Below are 24,921 nucleotides of genomic sequence, written 5' to 3'. Positions count from 1 at the left end.
ACTTTTCCCATATTTCCTACAAAATACTGTAGGTCTCCATGAAGGGGGCCAGGATGGTCCCAACCCTCCCCATCAGTCCCCAAACCAGGACATCCCACAGCCCAACAACTCCTGCAGACAAGGCAGTTCAAGTGCTGGACCAAGAAGATGCAGGCCTGAAGACCCCAAATTACCAGGCCTCCTGAGATACCATCTCTAAATGAGGATCCATGCCCTGACCTGACAGGGTCAGGTCTAACACCATCACTTGAGACTGGCCAAGAAATATGCAAGACTGAGCTCTTTAAGGACAAGCATGAAAGCATTTGGAATTTTACCCCATTTTGATTAAAGCTCTCTGCACCTTGAATTCAGCATTTTTGGATCGCCTGAAGGCATTCTTCAAATGCAATAGCACAGTTAAGCAATAAAATGCCTCAGAATCACCTCTACTCCAAGCACACTGCCCTCTTTTAAGCAGTACATCATGGCAAAAGTCAGCTCAGGCTGAATTTCCCTTCAGTTTGAGTCACAGGAGTGTCATCAGAGATGGAGTTAGCTCAGTTCGTTAAGTGAGTAGAAGATGGACAATTTTATTTTGGCTTTGGTCTTTTTTTTTTTCTGGTTCCTGGAATCTGGTTTGTAGAAGTGGCCCTTCCCTCGCTGTGAGCTCACACTTTGAGGTGGGCAGAAATGTTCAAATAGCATCTTCTTTGACCTTTCTGGTACTGAGATGCTTGTTGTTGTTTTTTTTTTGTAAGTTTCTGAGAAGCTCCCACAAGCCTCTGTCCCCCCATCTCCTGAACTGCATCTGCAGCATCCAACAACAGTCCCTCTGGAGGGCAGCGTGGCTCTCACAGTGACGACACCACACTCTTAATTTGTTCCAGCCTGTTTCACACTGACATTTTAGCACTGACGTCATCAGCTGCTGAAATTTCACTGCTGCTGCTAAGAATAACAGCCCTCTTCATCCTCCACCTTACACCAAATAATTATTTTAATACTGTAGGGATATAGGCTTATCTTTTCTGACACAAATCAGGTTCTGGTGGTTAAAAGAAGTAGTAAGAGCAAAGCATTGCAGATGCTTTTATGTTCTGTCAGCCTAGAACAGAAAAAAAAACCCAACACAAAAATAAAAAGTGTATTGCTAAGTTGTAGGAGTGCTATAAAAAATGAACAGGAAAAGTTCAGAGTGGTTTGTTTTAAAGCTTCTTTGTCAGACAGTCCTAGGCATTGTGAATTGCTTAAATAGCCTAGGCTACAGTCAGCCCCAGAAATCCTTTACAATGCCCCTTCCAAATTCTCCTTTACAATGCTCTTCCAATGCTTTGTACCTTGAATATTTGCTTATACTGGTGCAGTGCGAGCATAAAGTACTGCCAAATCAGAATTTCCCATTGACTTTGGGGCCTGAACCAAATCCCATCGATTTCTGTGGGAGGATTTCTATTAACTTGAATGGGCATTGAATCAAACCTAAATTGGCAGTGCTCTGCACCCATTTGGCACAGTGTAGCTCTCTGCATAAGGTAGAGAATCAGGTCCAAAGACACTCAGAAATGCTTTAATTAGGAGCATTATTGAGGAGAGCAAGTTTTTCCATCATTAAGCTGATAAACTGAATTTGTTCTCTACTTTTAATAGCAAAGGGTCAGATTTTCAAAGACACTTGGTCTAAAGACAAAGCTGAATGCTTACAGATTTCCAAAAAATGTTTTAAGGCAAATCAGATGCTGAGAAGCCTTTCAAATCAACAGTTCACTACACTTATTTATACGCTTTCAGAAGTCCTAGGAGCTACCAATTGGCCTTTCTTGTAGGTTTATAAATCGAATCAGAAGTTTTGGGATGACCATTACCTGCAGCCAGCAGCCAGGTCTGTTCACCAGTTCCTGGCCAGGCCTGGGCCCTCGCAGGCCCAGTGAGCAGCAGCTGCAGTAACTCACCAATTACTGCCTACAGGCACCTGCCCCCCATGCCCCCCCATTCCTCACAGACGGAGAATGGCACCTCTGCCAGGCGCAGCAAGTCATGCACAGTCCCTCTGGGCAGGGGTGACAAAGGCCTCTAAAAACCAGGCACACAGAGGTCCTGAGATGTTATTTTCAAGCCCTGCTGGGGAAGTCAGTGGCTAGCACAGCTTCCGCTCCAGAAGCAGAGCTGAACCTAGACAGACCAACATCCGGTCAAGGAGAAAATTCCCACAACTGCTTTGTTACTGCTTCCCCATCAACTCTGGGGTCCAGCATCATTTCCTATGTTGCTTCTGACCCTCTCAGGCACCTTCCTCTACTGCTTGATCTTTAGCAACTGCTGCCTTTATTATCTCTGCATCTCCCTTTACTGCAGAATAAGGGAAGTTTTAGGAGCTGGCATTTCTGATGGATCCTTTGTTTATTCGGTTTGAGTTATTTTGTCTGGCTATTATTTTTAATTTGGACATAAGTGTTTGGCATACTCTTTTTCTGGAAAGTACAAGGACGTTGTTCATAAGACATGAGAGAAAGACATCCCTGCTTAAGAATGCTGGAGGCTGCAAGAGAGAGAAGATGAGAGCAGCATTCTCACACTAAGAAGCCTTCCCATGAAGTGCTGCTGGAAAGAGACCCAGAAAAGGTTGATGCTGGAGAGGAAAGCAAAGAGAAAGTGAAAGTGGTGTCAAAGCCGAGGCTCAAACACGAAGCACAGAAGCTGGGAATGTCTGCTCCGACCCCTGGCAGCCATTCTTGTTCGGCCTGAGTGGGTCAGCAAGGTCACATGCCAACGGGCTGACAGGAGCATATCTCTGAGCTGACGTGCCTCTTCCGCACACGTCAGGATGGGCTTGGCTGGAAGCCTGAGGGATAGCTGCGGACACCTGATTTCCTCAACCCCCGTGCTAACCTCTTCCTCTCTTCCTCCCCATGACTAATTTCCCTCCACCTCCTCCCATGCACACCCCCAGATCCTCACCCCGTGCATTTTTATGCACAAAAGACACTTGTTAAATTGTGCCACCTGCTACTGGAATGAGTACCAGATAAAGAGATAGGACTGTACTGAGGAACGTGATTCCTACAAACCAAGGAAACAAAGAAAAAATTCTGCCCTGCACTGGCAGGCACAGAAGCAGCTCTCAAACCATCTCCTAATAAGAGTCCTGCTTCTGAGTTAGGGTGCTCTTAGAAAAACACATTTAATATGCTGAAGAAGTTGCTCACTATAAACAGTAAGGCCTCAAATATGCTCATGTCTGTCTGCGAAGTCAGCAGGCCAGGGCATACCTGAGCTGGCTCAGCTCCAGGAGGGTAAGCCATGACTTGGAGCCATGCACAGAAAGCAAAGCTGTGCCCAGCAGCATTCCTGCGTGTGAGTGGGAATGGTGCTGCCCCATCACACACTTTCTGCTTTCTTTTGCTGACATTGACAAAACTGCTCCCAGCTTCGGGCTGTGGCTCTGGTTCGGTTCTGTACCACTTTTACTGGGATGCTGCTGTCCCAGTTTTGAGTCTAAACTTCCCCAGGGCGAGCAAGAGGGGGAATGGGCCTACGGGGCTTTTTGTTGCTTACACCAAAAAGAATTATCTAATTAAAAATCATTGGAAACCACATGCATTTGCAGAAATGGCTCTGCTTCAGAGAAATCTCTCGAGGCAAATAAGTGAGTAATTCTTCAAGGGTTTATGAAAATAGCCTGTATAGTTACACTCGCTGGGATAAAATTACAAGTGTTTTCAATCCTCATACTTCGGGGCATAAGTTGATCCTCAGCTGGGGGCCAGGGAGGAATTTCCTCCCAGAGGATATTATTGTTCTGAGATGTATCTCATGGGAGATTCACATCCTCCAGAGTATCTGGCATTAGCCACTGGAAGAAAAAAAAAAAAAAAAAAATGAAAGGAAAGGAAAAAAAAAACCCAAAGAAAGGAGCCCGTGTCCTGGTCTCCTCGCAGCACACCTCGGGGCCCGGGCCGCCCCCGCTGTTGCACAAGCTGCCCTGTCCGATGTCGTAAGGGTCCCTGGAGGTCCGGGAAGGGCGCGGGCCGACCCCGCTCCTTCTGGGAAGCGCCGTGACTCACCCGCGCGCCGCGCCCGCCCCGAGCGCTCCGGCCCCGCCCCCCGCGGGGACAGCCAATCACCGCCCGCCTATTTGCATGAGCGCCCGGGGGCCTCTGGGATAGCGGCGGGGCCGCTCCGGCCGCCCCTGGTGCCCCCTCCGCGCCCCGTGCTCCGTGCGGGCCGCGCTCGGTTTGGGAAAAGGCGGAGGGACCATGCCTGAAGAAAAACACTGCTCGCCATTACCTTGGGGTAAAAAACATGGGGGAATTCATATAGGCTGTCACATGGCGCTATAAAATTGCCCGGATGACCCTCAGTGGTCTGGGGTGCAGGCTTCAAACCTGTAGCTGTCTAGCGACAGAGTGGTTCAATTCCACCTTTCGGGCGGGCGGCGGGCGCTGGGTGCTGCTCCTGCGCGGCCGATCCCTTTTGTCCCGGGAGGCGGCCGGCGCTGCCAAGCCCGACCGGCCTCAGGAGCAAAGGGCGGCGCTCGCCGTGCTGTCCCGAGGTGTCACCGCACAAGCAGCACGTTTCCTTTACTCTTCTCCCTCTGTATTCCCACGGCACTGGACTGCTGAAGTGGCAGCGTGCCAGGCACAGCCGAAGGACAATTCAGGTTTTAATTGGATTTTTCTGCTAAGCAGATCTTTGTTAAACTGTGTCACATGTCCTACAAGAACAGAAAAGAAGTAAATAACAGAAGTCATTCTCTAGATCTGCTCCATATTGACGATAACCCATCTCCCACCCACGCTGCAACAAAGATGCTTCACTTCAGCAGTAAGCACGGGTGCTAATAATGTCACCCAGCCCCATGAAAAATAAAGGTTAGCGTCAAGCTAAAAAACATATTCTTCAAGCAGAAGGCATTTATTTTGTGATATCCTGTTGCAACAACTCTCCAGTCAATGATTTGTGGAGCCTCTAGTTAGGACAAGACCCCAGCCACCGCCACCGCAGGGGACAGCGAGGATTGGAAGGGTATTTTCACATTATCTCCTGGCCCCACAAGCAGGAAGGGCGATTCTGCCTGCTGAATTACAGAATATCGAGTGAATGATGAGATCTCCGGTGTTCCTGGTTGCTTTTTGAGGGGCGCAGTGCCATGCGGAGTTAAGTAGGTAAGCACCCCTGGAATGACTGTGCTTTCTTTACATGGAATGAGTCACTCCAGCTGAAGGCCTGGGAGGAGAAGGGAAGGGCACAGGGAGCCCTGAGACATTTGATGGCTGCTACTGCTTCAAGCCTGCAGACCCCTGAGCTGGTTGGGGAGAAGCAGCCTTGATGCCAGCAGGGCATGTTGCTCTAGGAATACACAGTCCTGTTACGGGAAATCTGAGGGGAAAAGCCCTTCTGAAGCTTCCACAGTGTGTGTGCCAACTTCTCCGTGGCCTTGCAGATGTGCGTGCACAGCTGGGAGCGCCCCAAGTCCCAGATGGCCATCTCTGTGCTCCACACCACTCTGCCTGCCAGCCAGCCTGCTCTGCCCATAATGAACTTTCTATGTGGAATTTCTCTGCGGCCTCAGAAATTGGTATCTGCTCTGCAGTTTGGCTGAGGGGGGTTGTTTTGGGGTGAGGGGGAGAGTTGGAAAGGCCTTTGCCCAGTAGTGGGCAGCTGAGAATGTTAGCGCCCTATGTCAGTTACCAAGCAGAACATAATACGGCTCTTTCATGTGGTGTTTATAACTGAACATGCTGTTTTGTGTCAGCCTGATTTTTTTTTTCCTTCCAAGAAGTAGTTTTGGATTAAATTATGACAATTACATTCTTATATTCACACACACACACCCCCGCCAGCTCCCACCCTTGCCCTGCGTGCACACAAACACAAACGGGAATTATGTGCTCTGAGCGTGATTTGAACTCCACAGCCTGGGATCTGTGCCTGGCATTGAGTTCACTTTTTTTTCCTCCACAACAAAAAAGCCACATCTACTCTGTACTCTTTCATTGCCTCAGGAAAAAGTAGGATGGTCAGATTGCTAGTGTGGTTGATTTGTCCCTCATGGAGCTGACGGGCATGAGACTTTCAGACACGAGAGAGGAGGCTGGGGAGCTCTGCCTGGGGGAGCTTGTGGCAAGCAGTGCAGGGACCTGGCTTTGTGAAATCCCCTGTGAATCCCTACTCGGAGCTGCTTACACAGCCCCAGTCTGGCTCCCACACCCGGGCAGTGCCTCATCTGGTGGGTAAGGCAGGCACACGACAGGAAGCGATCCTGCTTTTTTGGGCTGTGCCTGGCAGGGCTGCACCTCTGGCACATGGCTGAGTGCAGGGAAACACAGGTGTTCATCAGAACAAGGGACATGGAAAGGCTGCTCTTGCAGCCTTCAGCTGACACAGTGGGTGGGACAAGGCCTTAGGAAACAGGGCACCCTATATTTCAGTGCTGCTTTTTAAACACTGGTTGGAGGAGAACACCAGTGTGGAAACCTGTGAAGATGATCTGTCCGTAGGAGGGACATTTTGTACAATGCCATCCATGTCCCGTCTGAGTCAGCTTTGCTTGGAGTCACTATTAGTCAGGCAAAGCTTCCAATGCTTCAATCTGAATGTCACTTTCCTCCCTGACAAAGGGCCAAATTAAGAGGAGCCAAAGCCCTCACCACTGGTTAAAAGGCAATCCAGGGGTTACTCAGAGCCAAAATGCACGAGAGCCTGGCTCCTTAGTCAAACGTAATCTGCCTCCTGTTGTTTTCCCCACGGAGTCACAGCACGGTGAGGAGGATGTGCTGGTGACAGATGGCTGACTCGACTTGCTAAGCGTACGGGTGACTGGGCTGTGACTCAGCAAGTGTTTGGTTACAAGAGACTGGGAGCATGTGCTTTTGCACTGGTAACAGTGGTCCTAGCTGGATCTCCTCCTGGGAGGATCAGGCATGGGCTGTCGTGTGAAGCCTGTGACTGCCATCTTCCATGGGAGGAAAGCAGGCACACGTGGCCTATTAGAACAGAAAGTCAGGCTCCTAAATTACTGTTTACACTTGCAATGGATAATGTCTGAGTGTGTATAAATATATGACCTGCCAATGGTGCTTAGATGTCCTACTGGCCTTCAGAAAGGAAACATCCTGGCCTAAATTACCATCTAGCTCAGAGGGAGTAGGACTCGGAATTGCAGTCACTAGAGGGGGACAAAGACCTAGCCAGGGTATGCATCCCTCTACCACTTCCCCAACTGCGTCTGTGGGAGACGCCTTGGAGAGACAGCTGCAGAAATGGCCCTGGTCCTTCTCAGGTTTGAAGGTGCCCAGTCGCAGGAACTGTAGAGGCTGAGCATGCAGGTGGGGACAAGCAATGCTTTGTGGAAATGAAGCCACTCCTTTTCCCCCAGAAGCATGATGGCACATGAATGAGTAGGTCAGCACACATAGTAGGTCATCCCACACATGAATGGTCAGTCAGCAGCCTTCATGTTGGCTCTTCCAGCATTTCTCCCTACCTAGAGCCAGTTGGTGCATAAATGGCCTGGGCTTTCAAAGGCTAAATTCCAGGCATTGCACAGCACAAGACAGTGTCACCTGGGTAGAGGACAAAGACAATCATGTATGGTTACAGGCACATGCCATTTTTCTCCTCTCTCCTCTTTCATGAATGGAGGAGAGCTGAATTCTCAGGTTTGGATAGGTGCCAGGTGTTATTGCTATCTCAGGGAGTTAAAGACGTCATGGAAATATTGGAGGACTTGAGCAGAGTGTACCTGTGTGCATCCCACACGCGCACGGAGAGCCCAAGTGGCCGTGGCAAGCAACAGGGCACTGCTTGCCGGTGATATATTGATCTGGAGTGCTTAAAAGCTATCCCACACACTGTCCTGGGGAAATGGAGACCATAATGACTCACAGGAATGGATCTGATACGCTGCCCTCAGCCCAGGCAGGCTGTGTGTGGAACCAAGACACTCCCGTTTTCTCCCCTCCAGCATACTTCCCTGACCAAATGCAGGACTGAGCCATTTGGCTCTGATTGGAGCTGGTCAGAACATGTTTTTCTTTTCTTCTCTCTTCCCCTCCTTCACCCTTTGGAAAATGTTGACATTTCAGCAAAGGGCTGAAAACCCAAACCCTGAATATTTTCCATTGGAAAACGCTGGGGGAAAGGGAGAGGAATAATCCCCAAACTGCCAACAATCAAATCTCTTTTGCTTTTAAGGCTTTTGGGTTTATGCAAGGGAGGCATATTTGGAGGTCAGTGAACACTTTTTATGAAAATATCTGTTCTCTTAAAACCAAATTTTTCACTGAAGTGTTCCAACTGGCATCATTTTCACTGGTGATGGTTTGGACACTCTCTACATCTAATTTTGGAAAGGACCTGAAGAAAATTTAATTCATTTTATTGGAATATAAGGCACAAATGACACTCCCACAGCACAATTGATACTGAGAATTTGTATTCTCAGTATCATGAGACTATACCCTGATATTCTTTCTTTTTAAAGAGTGCTGTTCACACAAACATCTCAAGCAAGTTTGGAACCTGGTCTCTGGAAACACCACGCTCCCAGAGTTCCAGCTGACTTGCCTCAGACCTCAGAGCACATTCCTGAAGGGAACCTACCTTTCACAAGGTCACATCAAAGGCTGCAAAGGAAGCTATATGCACTGAAAGGGGTGTTACCTGTAACTATCCCTTGAGTAACTGATAGCACAGAACACTTACAAAGCATTTTGTTTTGATGTCTTCATCTGACTTACATTTCTGTTTGAATGGTAATGTAGACCTGAAACGTGTTTCATCTTGGTTTTGCATATTATTCTGCTTTTCTGTAAGTTAAAAATAAAAAAGGACAATGTTAGCATAACAGAACACACATATTTGTAGGAGATGAATTATGCCCTAAAACCTAATAGCAGGTTAGAGTCTATAAAAGGAAAGATCTTAAAATGGGCACACACTGGTCATAAATAAATTGAGGCTGCAGAATTGCAGAAACTTTCAAAACAACAGCAGAGTGAAGTTCAGGATAACCTCCAAAGAAAAGCAATAGGAATAAAAAGCTCAACTGTTTGAAGAGAGATTTTTATCAGTTGTGGGATATCATGACAGCAAAGGAATAGATTCAATCACTCAGACAATCCTTTTAATTTGTCATGCCCCTTACCCCATTATTTTCCATGCTGAAGCTTTTCAGTTACTATTTACATTCTCTCTGGTATGATTTAGCAATTGTGCTGCTGAACTGCATTCTGATTTAATACAGCTCCCTGTCCCCTGTCTCTCCTAGGTTTTTCTTCACTAACCACCTGTGTTTGAATTCAGTCAGCACAAAAAAGGGGCATATTTGACTTCACCAAATCCCTGGTTTTATTCTTTTCAGTTTAGGAACATGTCATTGTAATTGTTTAAGCTCATAAAGCAGTGGGTTTAGAAAGATAATGATGCAAAATCTGTTTTAGACCTCACCTTTGTTGGTTGGGGACAACTAAATTGTATGTTGATAAAAGGAACAGGTACTGAATGTCTCTGATAACTTAGTGGCAAGAAATACAGAGGACCTGCATTGGTGCTGCACATGCTTTGTCATAATTTTTCAACATAAGTAAGTAACTTTTCACTTAAAGAACCTTACTCTTGAATTAATAAAGTCAGAAGATCAAGAGTTTTAACCCCTGGCCTTGGAAACACAACTGCATGCAAGAAGCCATGGAAGAATCCTGAGGAAGTGCCATCTGGAGCTGCAGAGCTGTAACTAGCCTTTGGAAAGCCATACACACATAGCTGAAATGTAGCTATGAGCTGTCCTTGCTCCCATCAGTACTGCAGGGGCAGATGCAGAAACAAGGAGATCCCAAGTAAGAAGATAAAGAGTCAAATGAATCACCCTGTCACTGTGTGAAATGCAATGACTGGGAGAGCAAACAGATTAAGCCAGGGCTCATGACTGTTAACATTCACAGAAACATGTTCCACAAATTCTGCTTTCAGAGAAAAATTGGATTCTAGCTTCCTTCTGGTAATTTAAAGAGGCAACAATCTGTTCATATGACCTTCAGATCGGGCTGGTACAGTGACTGGATCCTACAGTAAAAACTGAAGAATAGCCTTTTGGGGCAGAGCAATGGTCCTTCCTAACCAGCACTCTGCTCCCAACTAGAACAAGGTCCAGGGAGCACACACACCTGGACATTTCCATCTCCCATCTGTTTTCTCAGTGTTCACCTTTGTTGGATTGGGATATTCCATTGCACATGTTGCCTATTCCTTTTAGTGTCATTTTATAGACCTGTTGCCTGCAAATTTGTCTAATCCCATTTTGAGCCCACTGATGCTCTCTGCTTCTGCAGCCTTCAGAAGTTCTCTAACATTAATGTGATGTAATTTCTTTAAATTGTTCTAAACTCATCACCTACTGGTTTCATTGAGTGCTCCCTGTTCTGCTGTTGATGGATTTGGCTACTAATGTCTGTGTTCATCTCAGCCACTTTGATTTAGTGAACCCAGTCCTTAGCCACCACAAAAAAATGGGGAAGCATTGCAATACTGGTTGCTCAGCTCACTTCAGTCCCTGACACTTGCTGACCTGCACAGAGTAGTTTTGTGCCTGGAGCACTCTGGCTGTTACCAAACTCAGGGAGAAAAATGATGGCAAAGCAAATGGAGTGCAACTTCCTCCCCGGGCTGTGCTCCCCCGCAGCTGCTCGCCGGTGACGCAACAGGTCCCCTTTGCGGTTAAGAGCTGGATGCTGATGGCCCCCTCCTTCTCCTGGGGCTCTGCAGTTCCGGGCCCAGCAGGGGGCTGCAAAGCAGCAAGCAGGATTTCAGGGAGGGTAGGCTGGCAGCCCTGGCGGGGGTGTCCGGGGCATCTTCCAAAGTGGCTTTAATTAATGAGCACATGTGCAGCGAGGAGAGTTACAGCATCCCACTCAAATTGTTGACTTGGAGCCGCTTCTGGAGACAGCCGTATTCTGCTCATTAGGAAAGAGCTTTTTTGCAATGCCCTTGGATTGGACAGCTCTTGGATTGCACCACGAGATCAAGTCCACGTACGGGCTGCCTGCCTTTCGGCTGCCAGCTCCAAGAGGGTTGTTTTTCTTGTCTTCTCATTCTCAAGGAGTGCTCAGCCAGATGGCCTGTTTTCGAATGCACTGTGCGTTGGTTGGATGTGTGTTTGGAGAGTCTGCCAGCTTCATGAGAAGGAAGAAAGAGCAAAAGAAAGGGAAAAAAGCACCATTTGGTATCTATCTCTGGGACCCAGCCAGAGTTGAGGCTCTGTTTGAAGAAGGGGGGAGTCTTAAGAAGGAAACTCTAGACAAAATTGAAAGCTGGAAAAACTTTCAAGCTTGACAGACTGGGAGACTGAAGTTCAATACAACATCTCTCTACTACCTGGCTCCATTGCAAACGTGTAGCAGACTTCCTCAAAAACAGCAGTAAGAGCAAGCATGAGCACCAAGTGTCTGTTTCTCTGCTCTCCCAGCGTACCTCACCTGTGGGCTGGTATGTGGAGAGGTGACCCAGACAGCTGCCTACCAAGGCTGGGTGATGCTTCCTGTGGGTTTTGGGGATTTTGCTCTCCATTCACCAAAACCAGAAATTATAGCATGCAGCCTGAACACATCAACTCAGGAAGAGGAATGCAATGGAGTAGTACAAAATAACCATCACCGTGGCCCAACACTTGAAGAAGCTAGCCTTAGTTACTAAATTAAGCCAGGCCAATGTCATTTTCTTTCACCCTCTTATGTTCATTTCCCAAAAACACCTTCTGTTGGTTTGGTGCAGCAAATAAATACAGGCCAAACCAGAGCAACGGCTTTTTCCAGCACTTATTGGCAAATAATTTGAACCTGACAAGAAAAATCTGTTGTTGAAGGAAAGGGGGAAGTTTTGAAGTTTGGGTGGATTGTGCTTGGCTTTGTTTTCTTAACTAGATGTCATGTTGTGGTAACCACATATTGTTCCAAGCAGCAGGAGGAGGTCTTGCTGAGCAGAGCTGGAGAAAGCCACATTTGTAGCCATCCCCGCTGGCTGACACGCCACTGTGTCTTACAAGCAGGCTTGTCTGCTCACTCACTGAAACCATGGCACAAAGATGGTTGCAGGAGCACATGTGTCTGTGCAGGTGGGTGTGGTAGCTGCAAACCTCCCTTCCCCGCTGATTGCACCAAATTATTTTCATTGAAGTGATCAGAATTCACGGGTCCTGGGTGGGCAGTGTGTCCCTGGCAACACTGGCTGGGCACTGTTGCAGACACTCTGCTGACAGCCAGGGCAAAAAGGGCTCTTCTCACTCCTGGTGTGGGACACATCTTGGGCCAAGCCTGCTGGTGTCTACAGCATGTCAGAGCCTCTGTGGCTTCTCAGGAGTTCCAGGCTGTCACTACTCCAGGTCCAAGAGGTACTTCACAGCAGTTGCAAGGGCAGCATTTGCAGGCCTCACCATGTAAAGAGGAGGACCTTCCCCTACAAGCAGGGAAACATCCTCAGCTGTTGGCAAAACAATGTCTCTGACCTAGAGGTGCAGATGCCATCCTAGAAGGGAAGGAGGTTTAGCTGGTTCAAGACAGTGATTACATCACACAAGTACATTCTTGCATGGGTAGGAAGGCTGCACAAAGAGATTGCCTCCCTTCCTCCTCCAACAGGACTCCATGTTGGTAAATAACCCTGGCATAAAAAACCAGGACCATACCTACATTCACAGTTAAGATCATCACAAGAGAATGGATTTTCTGTGTGCCAGAAAACAAGTTGCAAAAGTGTAACAGTAAATTCAGCCATTCTATCCAGGGCTTTAGAGGGGTCATTACACCACACTGACAATTGCCTGATTGTTACCAATGCTGTGTTATAGAGCTGATAAAGGAATTGCACCGAAAATTCAGGGGACTAGGAGTCACTGGGTTGGGCTTTACCACAGTTGGGTTACTTGGCTAGTTATTGCACCTCTTGGCAAATGGAAATAATGATTACCACAAGATTCGCATGAGTATTGTTGGAAGGAGGCAGCTCCCAAACAAAGGTCATCTGCACTTTGGGTGGGAGATCAGCAAGAAAAAACATCCAGCCATACGCTCACCCAAGCTGCACTGGCTGTGTCAGACACAAGCAGCAGCCCCTGCATTTTTCACATATGCTAGTTTTCCCCTGCTTTATCTCATTGCTCTAGTGCTGCCTGACTCATGGACCTGTGCATCTCCACCATACTGTCCAACATGGCATGAGCTGACAGGCTGGTCTGAAAAACAATTCCCTGTAAGTTACTTGGGCTAAGGTACCATTACACAGCTAGCATTGTCCAAGGAGGGGAAGCTAGAAGTATTGCCCAAACATGGGATTCTGGAAATTTGTCTGCTGTACAGAGAGGTGAGGCCTTTTGGCACCAGTCCCGGCTTCTTTGCCACCAGCCTTTGTGTATAACCTTTTTAGCCACTCAGTACCTGGATGGGAGATCTCCAACAGAGGAACCAGAGGTTCAGAAAGTCTCCTCTCCAGCTGGGGATAGGTCAGTACATGGCATAAGTAACATTGCACTGTCCATTATGAACAAGAGTCTTGAGTGTGGCTGCACTCAAGTTCAGCAGCACCCACTGAGGGACTACAGAGGATGGCTCCAGTTTCACATCTGAGCAGCTCATTTAGGCAACATCCTCCTTCAACAGCTCACGGTTTTCACAGGGACTGAACTCCCCAACCCAGTTAAAAAGTGGCCATATCTCCCTCAATGTGTGGCCCCTCTTTGCACCCAGAAGCTCTCAGAGCATATTCTTGACATCATTAAGAAAAGCATATTTCTAGGAAGAAGATATGTTGATGAGCAAACAAAGCTTCCATTTCTCAGCTGTGGGGGAAAACTCCCTGTGCTACAACTCCAAACAGGAGATGAAATGATGGACACAGGACAGAGCTGAACATCAGTAGCAACGATGTGATGATTGAAGCTGAAGATCTGGTTTAAAGCCTAGATATACACAAAGTGGACAGTGCCCGAGATCCATGCTGCTCAGGTTGACAAGCCTACACGCTTGGAGTACATAGTGTCTCACTCACATCCATTCTCTCAGTCCATGAGCCTCCCATGGTTTTATTGGTGGTCCATATCTTCTGCAGACCATGTGTTTGACATTACTGGGGAATGCAGAGGTTAAAATATTGGAACTCCTTTTGGAGTTATGGGAAGGAAAAACTTTAGAGAATGACTTACAGTTAGAAGTAGCTCATCATTCAAATGCAGAGAACCATTTGACTCATAGCTGGAGTTGGATGTAAGGACAAGAATGGTTACTTTAAAAATTCCCAGTGAAAGGTAAAACAGAAAACCATAAAGTGGAAAACAACAGACCACATGTTTAAGAAGTTGAATTCTAAGACATAAATTCAATTCACTACCAGCTGACTAACTCTTAAACTATGACTACACAGTAGTTCACAAGCCTGTTTTCAAAAAGGGACTGCACATGCCACACATACAGGTAAATATAATAGATGCAGCTCTTATTCATACATGATTTCTTGGCAGGCATCTTACCATGAATTTAGCAAGGCTTTAGGCTGTCTACCACAACATTCTTGTATTCAAGTTTGGATGTTATGGTCTGGGTGGGTGGACTAACAGACAGTAAAAAACTGGTCTAGATGGTCAGACTTGGAGAGGAGCAAATAGATGTCATGCCCCACTTGGAGGCAGATAACAAGCTGGGTCCTGTAGGTCTCTCATGGGGCCTGCCCTGTTTAAATATCTTTAGCAGTTGTCTAGATGAGACCATGGAGTGCTTGCTCATCAAGCTTGAGACAACCTCAAAGTATTAGAGGGCAGTTGATATGCTTGAGTGCAGAGCTGCTATTCAGAGAGCCCTGGACAGGCTGGAGGAATGGGCTGAGAGGGACCTTATGAAATTCAACAAGGATAAATGCAAAATCCTGCACTGGGAAGGAAGAGCCCTTGCAGCAGTACAGGCTAGGACTGATGGGGAGAGGAGCAGCTCTCCAGAAAAGGATCCTGGTATCCAAGCAGAGAGCAGGCTGGGCATGAGCCAGGAGTGTGCCTTGGCAGCAAAAGAAGCCAAAGGCTGAGCAGTCAGGAGGGTGACAGATGTGTTTATCCAGCTTCCCTAGGTACTCGGATGGCACTGAAGTACCCCACCCAGTTTTGGATCCCCAATGCAAGAAAAACATGGACACATTGGAGCCAGTTCAGCAGACACCACCAAGAGTTTTGAGAGCAAGAGCCCTTTGAGGAGAGGCTGAGGGAACTGGCCTTGTTTGGCCTCAGAAGAGATGGCTTCGTAGAAGACAACCAGCAGCCTGACAGCTTCTCCAAGGGAATTATCAAGAAGATGCAGCCAGGCTTTTCACCATAGGGTGTGGTGGGGGGATGAGAGACAATGGAGCCTAACTAAAATGGAAGATGTTTAGTCTGGCTTTAAGAAAAGGCATTTTCACCATGAGAATAGACAAATACTGCCCAAAGAAGTTGTGCTGCCACCACCCTTGAAGGCTTTCAGTACCCAACTGTCAAAAGCCCTGCAACCTCTCTTCATCCTTTATTTGATCTTCTCCTTTGAACCAGAGGTTAATCTGAAGACCTCCCAAAGTCCCTTCCAACCAGAGGAACCTGAGTATTTGTAAGGTTTTGTACAGTATCTGGGAGCCTGAGCATTATCCACTTAAGGAGCAGACACAATACTATGTGAGCTGATTGGCCAGTCAGTCTGCAAGCAGAAACTATTCAAACAAAAGCCACAGTTAATTTGTAAACTACTTAAACAAAAGTCACAGAATTGCAAAAAGCTTTTTTTGCATAAAACAATTGACTGAAAATTTTAGACCAACAAGTAGTTGAGCAAAAGTCTGTCTGTCTGTTCTTCACAGCCGAAGAAGAAATGCAATTTCAGTGAATTTAAGACCCAGTTAAACACCAGTTTTCCTCAATGCCCAGTAATCAGCTAGGAGATTGAAAATTCTGTTTTCTCTTTGAAGGCTGTCTTCTATATATGAAAAAAAATGAGAATGCCAAATACCAAAGCAGCTAGAAATATTTCTTAGATTATTACTATGGCATCTTCCAACAGAAAACTCAGATTGCTTCACTGCTGTTAATTAAGCCTAGAAACACTTATGCCAGGAAGTTTGATATCACCACCCCTTTTTACAGATGGGGAGAAAACAAGATATTCATTCAGGGCTACTAAGTGAATGAGGGGCAGAACCAGAAATAAAACCTGGGAATCCTGGCTCAGAGTCTCCTCTTATAATCTCTAAACAAAGCTTCTTTCCTGTAAAATTCCATCTAAGCTCGCCATAGAATAATTAGAGCCAATTTATTTCTTCACTCGTTAACAATGAAATCTGACAGGCTTTGTACTCAGGATGCTGAAGCTCAGTTAGGGGAGCAAGGCTCTTCTCCATGAGGGGAGGCCTGGAATGTCAGTCTTTAGGTGGCTTAGTAGAGGCATAGTTCCAGCTGCCAGGTACTTGAACTCCTGCCTAAATCCCTGTGACAAAGCTTTAGGGAAGAACTGGAATGTAAATGTTATCTACCATAAATGTTAGGGAAGGATTAGACAAATAGCAGCTGTTTTTGCAATGATAAAACTTTGCCCTCAGTGACACTTAAGAAGTATGAAAGAACATTTACCTGCTGTGGTATTATGTAGGTTCCTTTTTTCCTTTTGTTTCAATTACCTATTTTTTAAGGAAGCAGACTGAAAAAGCTCTGAGACACAGAGAGCTTTATGGCAGTACTTCAGATGTGCCCCTCAATTCTACCTTCTTCAGTTCCATCAGATCTGGAGGACATAAAGTTCCTCAGGGCTTACAGCTCACTGGCAGCTCACTAGCAGTGACTTGCACTACCTTGAGAGGTACAGTAAGGTCATGAGTCATGGACCTCTTCACCTTCCCTACCCAGGGCAAATGGCTCACCATCCTTTCTGTCATCACTCTCAAGGTTTCCCCACAGGTCAAGAAACTGACACATGAAGAATTACAGAAGTGCTGACCATCCAGTATTTTGAAACTCTGAAGGTTGCTCAGCACCTCTTAACCACAGGCCACTACATTTGAAGCTGGAGCATCCCATACTAGGAAGTACATCTAAGCACGTGCCCTACTTGCTCAGCATCACACGAAGGAAGCTCTGGTAGAGGAGGACAGACTCAAGATTTCCACATTAAAAAGCCTGTACTTTTTCTGCTTTGATGTATTTTCCTTCTACAAAGCAAAACAAGAAAGACGGTTCTCACAGAGCTTCACGGGAAATTCTGCAGGCCCTCTGCTTGGTCTCTTCAGCTTTTGGCAGAGCAGAGTTGAAGACACTGATCATAAAGTCCAGACACCAGAAGAGGTGAGGGAGGGACCATCTTTTACAAGAAATCCTTGTGAAGCATGGAAGCTCATCTTCCCAGTTTCTTCAGTGTCATCTGCCCCATCTGTCCCAAAGCTCCAAGCTCAGGTCCAGTAGGTGGCATGTTGGAATCCACTTTGATCATCTGGAAATGGTTTGCTATTTGCCATTCCCTTGTTCTAAGCTTCATTTGCAGCTACACTTGGTTAACAAATTGATTCTGCTTTGGCTGCAGACATCTGCTATGGCCCTTCCCTTTCCCTCTTGGGCATTTCAGTCATCAGGACAGTGTGCATCACCTTCTGTAGTGGAAAACATTGTCAGGAAAGCCTATTGTCTTAATATCTGGGAACAAATCACCTAGGCTCCCTTGGTCCAGCCTTGTCTTGGTGACCTGTGAAGTAGAAGGTCATACACACCTTTTCCTATAGGGATGAAAAGGTTCCAGCCAAGGTCTGAGGAGTGTAAGGAGGGTGAAAACAAGGAACAGAGGGAAGGAAAGAACACAGAAGAGCACTTATGTGTATCAAATCAAAACTGAAAGGTCTGGGGAGCAAAGGAGGTTGGATTTGGCTAAAGATCAAAGCCTGAAGGTCGCTGTGGCTTTCTGATATTCTAGCCGAAAGTAGCAGAGGCTTTTTTTCTTGCAATACTGATGGCACTGAGAGCTGCTTGCAAAAGCCCAAAACCTCAGAAAGAGAGACACAAGGATGTGATTTTTCCCATCGCCTGATTTTCATTTGGAGGGGACAAGATTAGTGGCATTTGAGTATCATGTAGCAGGGAAGAGAGTAGAAGCTGCAGTCCTCAATGGCTTCAGGGAGACTGAGAGCAAACACAACCACAATTGCCTATCTGTTTGAAGCAGGTTGCAGGATAGGGAAGGGGCTATTTCTTCACCAGCTGTGTGTTCAGTGGTAGTATGAGCTGGCAAGAAAGGAGAGTTCAGCCGAAGCCTAGAACATGAAATTGAACAAGTGGCTTTATAATGAAAAGTTAAAGGGGAGATTCCGCATCATTGCAGCAAATGATGGCAAGCCAAGGGGAAGAGAACCAGGTTAATTTGAAATCGAGAGGGACTTGATACTCTGCCGAGCTACAATTTGTGTGTTTGTTACATAGATACAGTTTTCTTGTGGGCATCTACCTTTTTCAAATGTGAATGAGAATGGCTGAGGACACTCTGAAGAGAGGACATCCTTCTACAGTGTTGAAACTTTGCCCAGAAGTCACACCAGCCTTCTGCTTGTTCAGAAATAACCCAGCATGTCAATCATTAACCACAGAGCCTGGTAATTAGGACAAATCTCTGGGACTGAGAGGTTAGAAAGCACTAGATACAATAACTAGCATCAGTTGAAGCAGACATTTGAACTTCTTGGGATGATACACATCCCCTCCTTTCAGGAGGTCCACAGTTCAGGGGTACAGTTGATGTATAATAATGCCTCTCTCTGAATTTCTTGCATATGAAAAGATTCTGGCAATGTGCTGGAAAAAGGTAAAAGAGCTGAGCTAACCCAAGAGGAGCTGGTTTTTATGTCGTTTTCCATCCTGAGACATGAGAACATTTTTGCAGGTTAGCATGCTGGTGTCTCCCTGTGGCACAGCTGGGATCAGTGGCAGATGGCACAGGGGCTTATCCAGAAGAAAGACTAACAACACATGAAAATGCCTTCCATGGCCAGTGGAGCTGTAGGAAAAGAGACCTCTGCAGCTGTCCATGTTAACAATTCACAAATAATACAACCAACCAATAGGAAGGTTAATGTAAATTCATCAGGCAAGTATTATTCAACCATCTGAAGAGCAGCTTGACTAATGAAAAGGTTATTTTTGAATAATTCCAGAAGGATGATAACACATTGGAAAACCTACAGAGAAGTGATGCTGGGCTGATTAAGAAACTAGAAAGCATGCCTTAGCATGAAAGACTCCAGGAGCTCAGTGTGCTCAAACAGAGATCATGTGAAGGGTTGACTTGATCACAATCTCTCAATGCTGACATAAAACCAGGTTTGATAACTGAAACTGAATTAATTCTGACTAGGGAAAAACCCTGATATTTTAGAAGTGAGAGTAATTAATCAGTTTACAGAAAGCTTCTGGTAGATTTCTCAATTCATTAGCAATATTTTTAAAAAAAATAAATAAAACCAAACAAAAAAAAAAAAAAAAAAAAAAAAAAAAAAAAAAAAAAAAAAAAAACAAACCCAACAATTACCCTGAAAGTTACTCTGTATTTCCAGGAAAAAGCAATTCAGTGTGATACTGCAGCTTATGTATGCAGGAGCTCAGACTAATGATACCATTGGCCCCTTCCTGCTTTGCAATCTCTAAACCAATGAGCAAGTTACTCAAAACTGACAGCAGAATAGTGTGTAGGCTCATTGCATGATTTAGGTTGGAAGAGACCTCAAAGAAGGTAAGCTGCTGAACAGACAGATACACCATTTGTCAATGTTATTCAGCAGGCTCTAATTATGATGTTTGCAATGACTGAGGAGATCAATGGAAAGATTCCTAGTGACAACATCAACCTGAGTAAAGCACTATCTACAAGACACACCTTCACTTCACCCTTTGTTCTTCAAGGAGAAAAATCCTCTTTGCAGATGCCTTTTGCCCTTTGCCACACCTGTCTTTCTCTGCCTTCCACCAGTGAAAGGGACTTAGCACTAACTCAGGCAGGATTTGTGAGGTTTAACTCACTAATGATTGCACAGTCTTCAGGAGTCTTATCTGGGAGATTCAGTCCATTCCTGTATGATCCCACTCACTTATTCTCTTAGACAAATGGGGGCAGGCACTCGCCTTCTTGTATCTGGCAACTACTGCAATAAAGCTTCAAAAATAGATTTTGGCAGAGAATTAAAAAAAAAAAAAAAAATTAAAGTGTCCTGACATTAAAGGCTAGAACAAGGATTAGAAAAAGCTACTTGATCTGGTAATTCACAGGGAGATAGAAAGTTCCTTCAGTGATGACTGTGTATCATTTGCTGTATAGAGTCACTGCCTGAAACATTCCCAGTTCCATGTAGCTAAAAAAAAAAATAAAAATGTTGCTCTTCTTGTGACCAAATGTGAAGTCACTCTTTGGATCATGGGGTAATGTCATAAGGGTTTGGTCTGACTCATTTTAAGAGAGAAGATTTTCAAATCAGTGAACAAGACAGTTCAGCATGTCAGTTCAGTCTCCACCCTGTCAGTGGATTTCACATCTAAAATCATAACAAAAGCTGCTAGAAGGGAAACAGGCCCACTGCTCAGCTGCCTTTCTTTGTGTATCTACTTGAAGCCCATCTTGCAGAGTGCTCTTAGCCTCTAGACTAAACACCACTTGGAGCTGAAATAAATATGAATGAACAACGGTTAGGACATTCAAGTCAGTTGGTAGTGTGGTAATGTGATTGTACTGGAAGAGAAGAGAGGGTGAAGAGACAGAAGTCCATCTATGTGCATTCCTTTGACAGGGGGTTTGCTTTCCTGAAGTATAATCACTTCTCTCCTTTGCAAACATGAGAAGATAAAAGTGTCCTTATCTCAGAGCTGCCAAAAGGTACAAACAGGGAAATGTTATTGTCCTTACCTCTGAGATGCCAAGAGTGGCACAGAAAATTAACCGTGTGAGACCACACAGGAGGACTGCCTGATGTAAGGCACTTACATCTGGAAGACATAAAGGCACTTAACTGGAAGACCTAAACCTCAGTATTCATGCCAGCCTACTGCTAATGGAAGGATATGATTTCACCTGCTCCCTGGAGTGGCACATTACCCTGGCTGTCTACGGCATTGAATGGGACTTTAAATATCTAGAGTTGGATGGTATCAGGTAAAGAGGTCAGCCCATCCTCTTTATGCTTTGCTTTAGCTAAAACTTCCTCCACAGAACTCATTGAAATCAGTGGGAAACCTCTCAAGGATGCCCGTGAGCTCAGCAGAAAGCCATGTGGCTGCAGATCCAGGCCTTGGTGGTTACAGCTTTGTTTTGGCAGTTTTAGTCTAGATTTTCAAAACAGTTCAGCTGCTGGTACCAAACGAATGCTGGGACAATTTCCTTCCTTCTGGCTGGGAATAGATGTCATGTCATGGGGGAGAGTCAGAGGCTGGTGAGGTGCAGCATTTCCCCAGTGACAACTCTGAGCCATGCACATGGGGCAATCACACACATTTCACAGCGGCTGGAGTCCTGGGTGCAAGTGAAGTGGAAGATGGTCTCTGTGTGTATGCTGTCCCACTGTCTTGGATTTCTGGATAGCCATAGTCATACTGGAAAATTATTAACATTTTCTGGAGAATCCCAGCAACTCCAGCCTAATTTCTGTTGATCAGTCAGTGAGTTACAGGCTTCGTCTGGAACACAGACAGCCTCACAGGAAGCAGTGTCAATGAACACAGCAGAGCAGGCAGCTACTATGTCCTCCCTTTCAACCAGGGTCTGCAGCAGAGTTATGGAAGGTTACAAACCCTGAGCACCCTGGACTACACTGCCAACTGCAAGTTGTTCCCTCTCTTGAGAAAAAAAGTCCAGTTCAAACAAATGGCCTTTGCTCCTTGCTGTATTTCACACTATTTGACCTTTCTGCTCAGCAGTTCTAAGAATGAGAAAATGAAGCCAAGATTGGCAACTGGTAGATCTCCTGGAAGGGTTAAATAATATATTGCATCTGACTGAATGAACCCGTGAGGCCTAAAGCAATTCAGTCTCTCTAAAGCTTGGGATTTCATTGGAAGGGGTATAGCTGCATGTGAATGAGTGTAGTAGGGAGACACGAAAGCCCCCTAAGCTTCTAAGTTTACACCCAAGCATTTACAGCTTGGGAGATGTGAGATACAATTGTTGCTGAAGAATAAGCTAGGACTCTTGTCAAGGTACCAGTTAGTCACAGGTTTCAGTGTGCTGCTCTCTGAAGACAATGCAGTGCTGGGTTCTAAACTCACATGAAAAGAAAACACCAAAAAACTCTAGAGGGGATATTTTCTGTAGGCAGAACTAGAAAAAATATGGAAATCATCCTTTTTTTTTGGATAAAAGTCTGAAATCTGCAGACTTTTCTATGTAAATTAAGTGATTTTTTTAATGTTAAAATACTCCAACCCAGTGAAAAATGTTTACTCATTTCCTCATCTTTCCTTTTTCCTCTTCCACTTTTCTCCATGCCACTATTAAAAAAGCGTTGAGAGGAAAAGAGACAAAAATTCTGAAGAGAGTTAAATGTTCTTCAAGGGAAAGTTTTTGAACAAAGGGCTATGAGCACTTCTACTTCTGGACATTTGACATGTTGAGTTCCCCACTCCATAATTTCTGTGTTCTTCAGGGAAATACATTTGCCCCTGGGGTTAAGTGCTTCAATTATTAATCCAGGTATATAATCAGGGCTGAATACAGCCACTATGTGAAGCATGACTGCTCTCTCATCATATGAGTGGGAAAATTCACAGAAAGTGTAGGGAAAGTGTGGCCTCTTCATGTTCCTGTGTGACTCGGCTCCTAATTAAATTCCCTAAATGTGAGTTGAACAGCAGGAGGTCTCCTGTGGGACAGGTAAGTTGGTACAGAGGGCTTTTATTCTTCCCACTTTCAAATTATTACTTCATGAAAAAATAGTTATAAAATGTCTGGAATGGATGCTGAGCTAAATATAGAAGGGAACTGTTTGCAGTGTCAGATGCTTCCATAACATGCACATCACCATGCCTTTCTCAGCTGGTAAGCAGTAGTTTGCAAAATCTGGGTGAGCATGGAGTGGTTTTACCAGACGTGAGTGAGATGCTATGGAAAAGCAGTCGTATGGTGTTTGAGGTTTCTCTTTGTAACTGGCTCCAGCAATCAAATACACCTCCTCCCAAGCTGTTGTTTCCTACTCTGTACATAAATCTTCCATCTCCTTAACTTGAATTTTGGGTTTTGCTATGAAAGACCTTCTAGGTATGAGACATGATTGCCTAGAGAAGGCAGGCAGATAATCTCGGTTGTAGAGTTATATTTTTCAGTGTTAGCTTTCTGGGTTTGCCCTTTAAAGATATGACAGTTGTATATAAGTGGAAGTAATTTAGCCCTGGAGGGGTGAAATTCTTTTTTAAGCTCTTCATGTAATCTTTCTTTGTTATTGCAAAAAGATCTCTAACCAGGAGCAACTGGGTCCAATCTGATGCTGAATTAAAAATAACTAGAAATCCTGGGGCAGTCCTCTGCAGTGCCAGAGCAGTTGCCAGATGCAGTTGGCGTCAGATGTACGTCTAACTCAAGTGCATTTGCCTGTATTTTACCCACAGGTACTGCAGGCAGGAGGGCAGCTGGAGGGATGTCCTGCTGGCTGTCCTGCAAGTGAAAGCTCACCAAAGCCATCCTGTTGATGCAGAAGTTTCAATGAGGTGCCATCCCACAATGCTGGCAATTGTACAAATAGAGTAGAAGACAGTTCCTGCCTAGAAGAGGTAAAAGGCTGCAACTGGCAGCAGAAAAGTGCAATGATTGCCTCTGGTTGTTCAGCAGCTCAAAAAACTCTTGGAATTGATTTGGCTCTGCAGACACGCTGAAAACAAATTTAATCCCATTCCAGTAAATTCTTCTGGTTTACTGCCAGCATGAAATGCCCTGACCGTGATTTTACATGCAAGCACGAGGTCACTACAGACAGTACTGGTTTATGTGAACTCTTCAGTGTCAGCAACAGGATTCCAAAATGATGCAAGAGTATTTTTGTGCTGAGGAAGAGGAGAGATCTTCAGTTACCCAGAACTAGGTCATCAGAACCTAATGCAGGGCAGGGCTGGGAATATCAGTCCACCAGTCGTGTCCCAGTAGGGACTGGGTCATCATGTGAGCAGGCAGAATATTTGGACAGGAATTTATCTAAGGTCACATGCCATGGGCCATGTCTTCATCACATTTACATATCTGATTTTTAGGCATCTCTGCCCCTTGGACACATACTGAGTTAGAGTAGGTAGCAAGGCAACCTTAAAGATATGGGCTAGAGTTATGGGACCAGTTACATTTAGGGAGCAACACCTAGTTTCTTACTGATTTACACAATTGGGAACAGCAGTTTTCCTGTAATGGTGAGGTTAGAGTCCATGTTGTAACAGTTGGGGGAAAAAGGAAGTAAATAGTTTTTCTGATTCCTTTGGTTAGGATAACTTTTGGGGAAAATACGTAATTCAGTCTAGCTTTGTTTTGTGGGCAGTTCAAGAATATCTTGGTCTGTATAATGATGTGGGGAAATAGCTTGTTCTATTTCAGACAAGGAATATTTCCAGAAAGATAAGTTGAGCTACATTTACATTATTTGATCTGATAGTTTGGCATCACTGAAGAATATAACATGGACTAAAAAGTGACTGAAGTGTAGATATATCTTCACTGGTCAACAAAACCCTTGCAACAGGCCATCTATGAATATTGTTACAGTCTATCTTAACCTAGTGGACTGCCGCCTCTCTATAGAAGGGAGACTATTTCTTTATATTTGGGGATGACAGGGCAAGGCCAAGTGGTCAGTGCTTATGAAATAGAAAGAGGAAAGACAGTCTCTTTGCAGAGATTGTGCAAAGGTCAAGGAACACACATTGTGCGTCATTACGGCTTTAAAATTGCTTGTATG

At 45.3% G+C, this 24,921-nt stretch overlaps 1 non-coding gene across 1 annotated transcript; it reads left to right on the top strand.

Annotated features, from left to right (window-relative positions):
* Positions 1-4,323: 4,323 nt before the first annotated feature.
* TRNASTOP-UCA lies at positions 4,324-4,410 on the top strand. The gene has a single exon. It is a non-coding gene; the product is annotated as a tRNA-Sec (tRNA).
* Positions 4,411-24,921: the final 20,511 nt, after the last annotated feature.

This window comes from Pyrgilauda ruficollis, unplaced genomic scaffold (genome assembly GCF_017590135.1).
Source record: "Pyrgilauda ruficollis isolate IOZ18807 unplaced genomic scaffold, ASM1759013v1 scaffold4, whole genome shotgun sequence".
Classification (NCBI taxonomy): Eukaryota; Metazoa; Chordata; class Aves; order Passeriformes; family Passeridae; genus Pyrgilauda; species Pyrgilauda ruficollis.
This window is presented reverse-complemented; position numbering and strand designations above follow the sequence as displayed.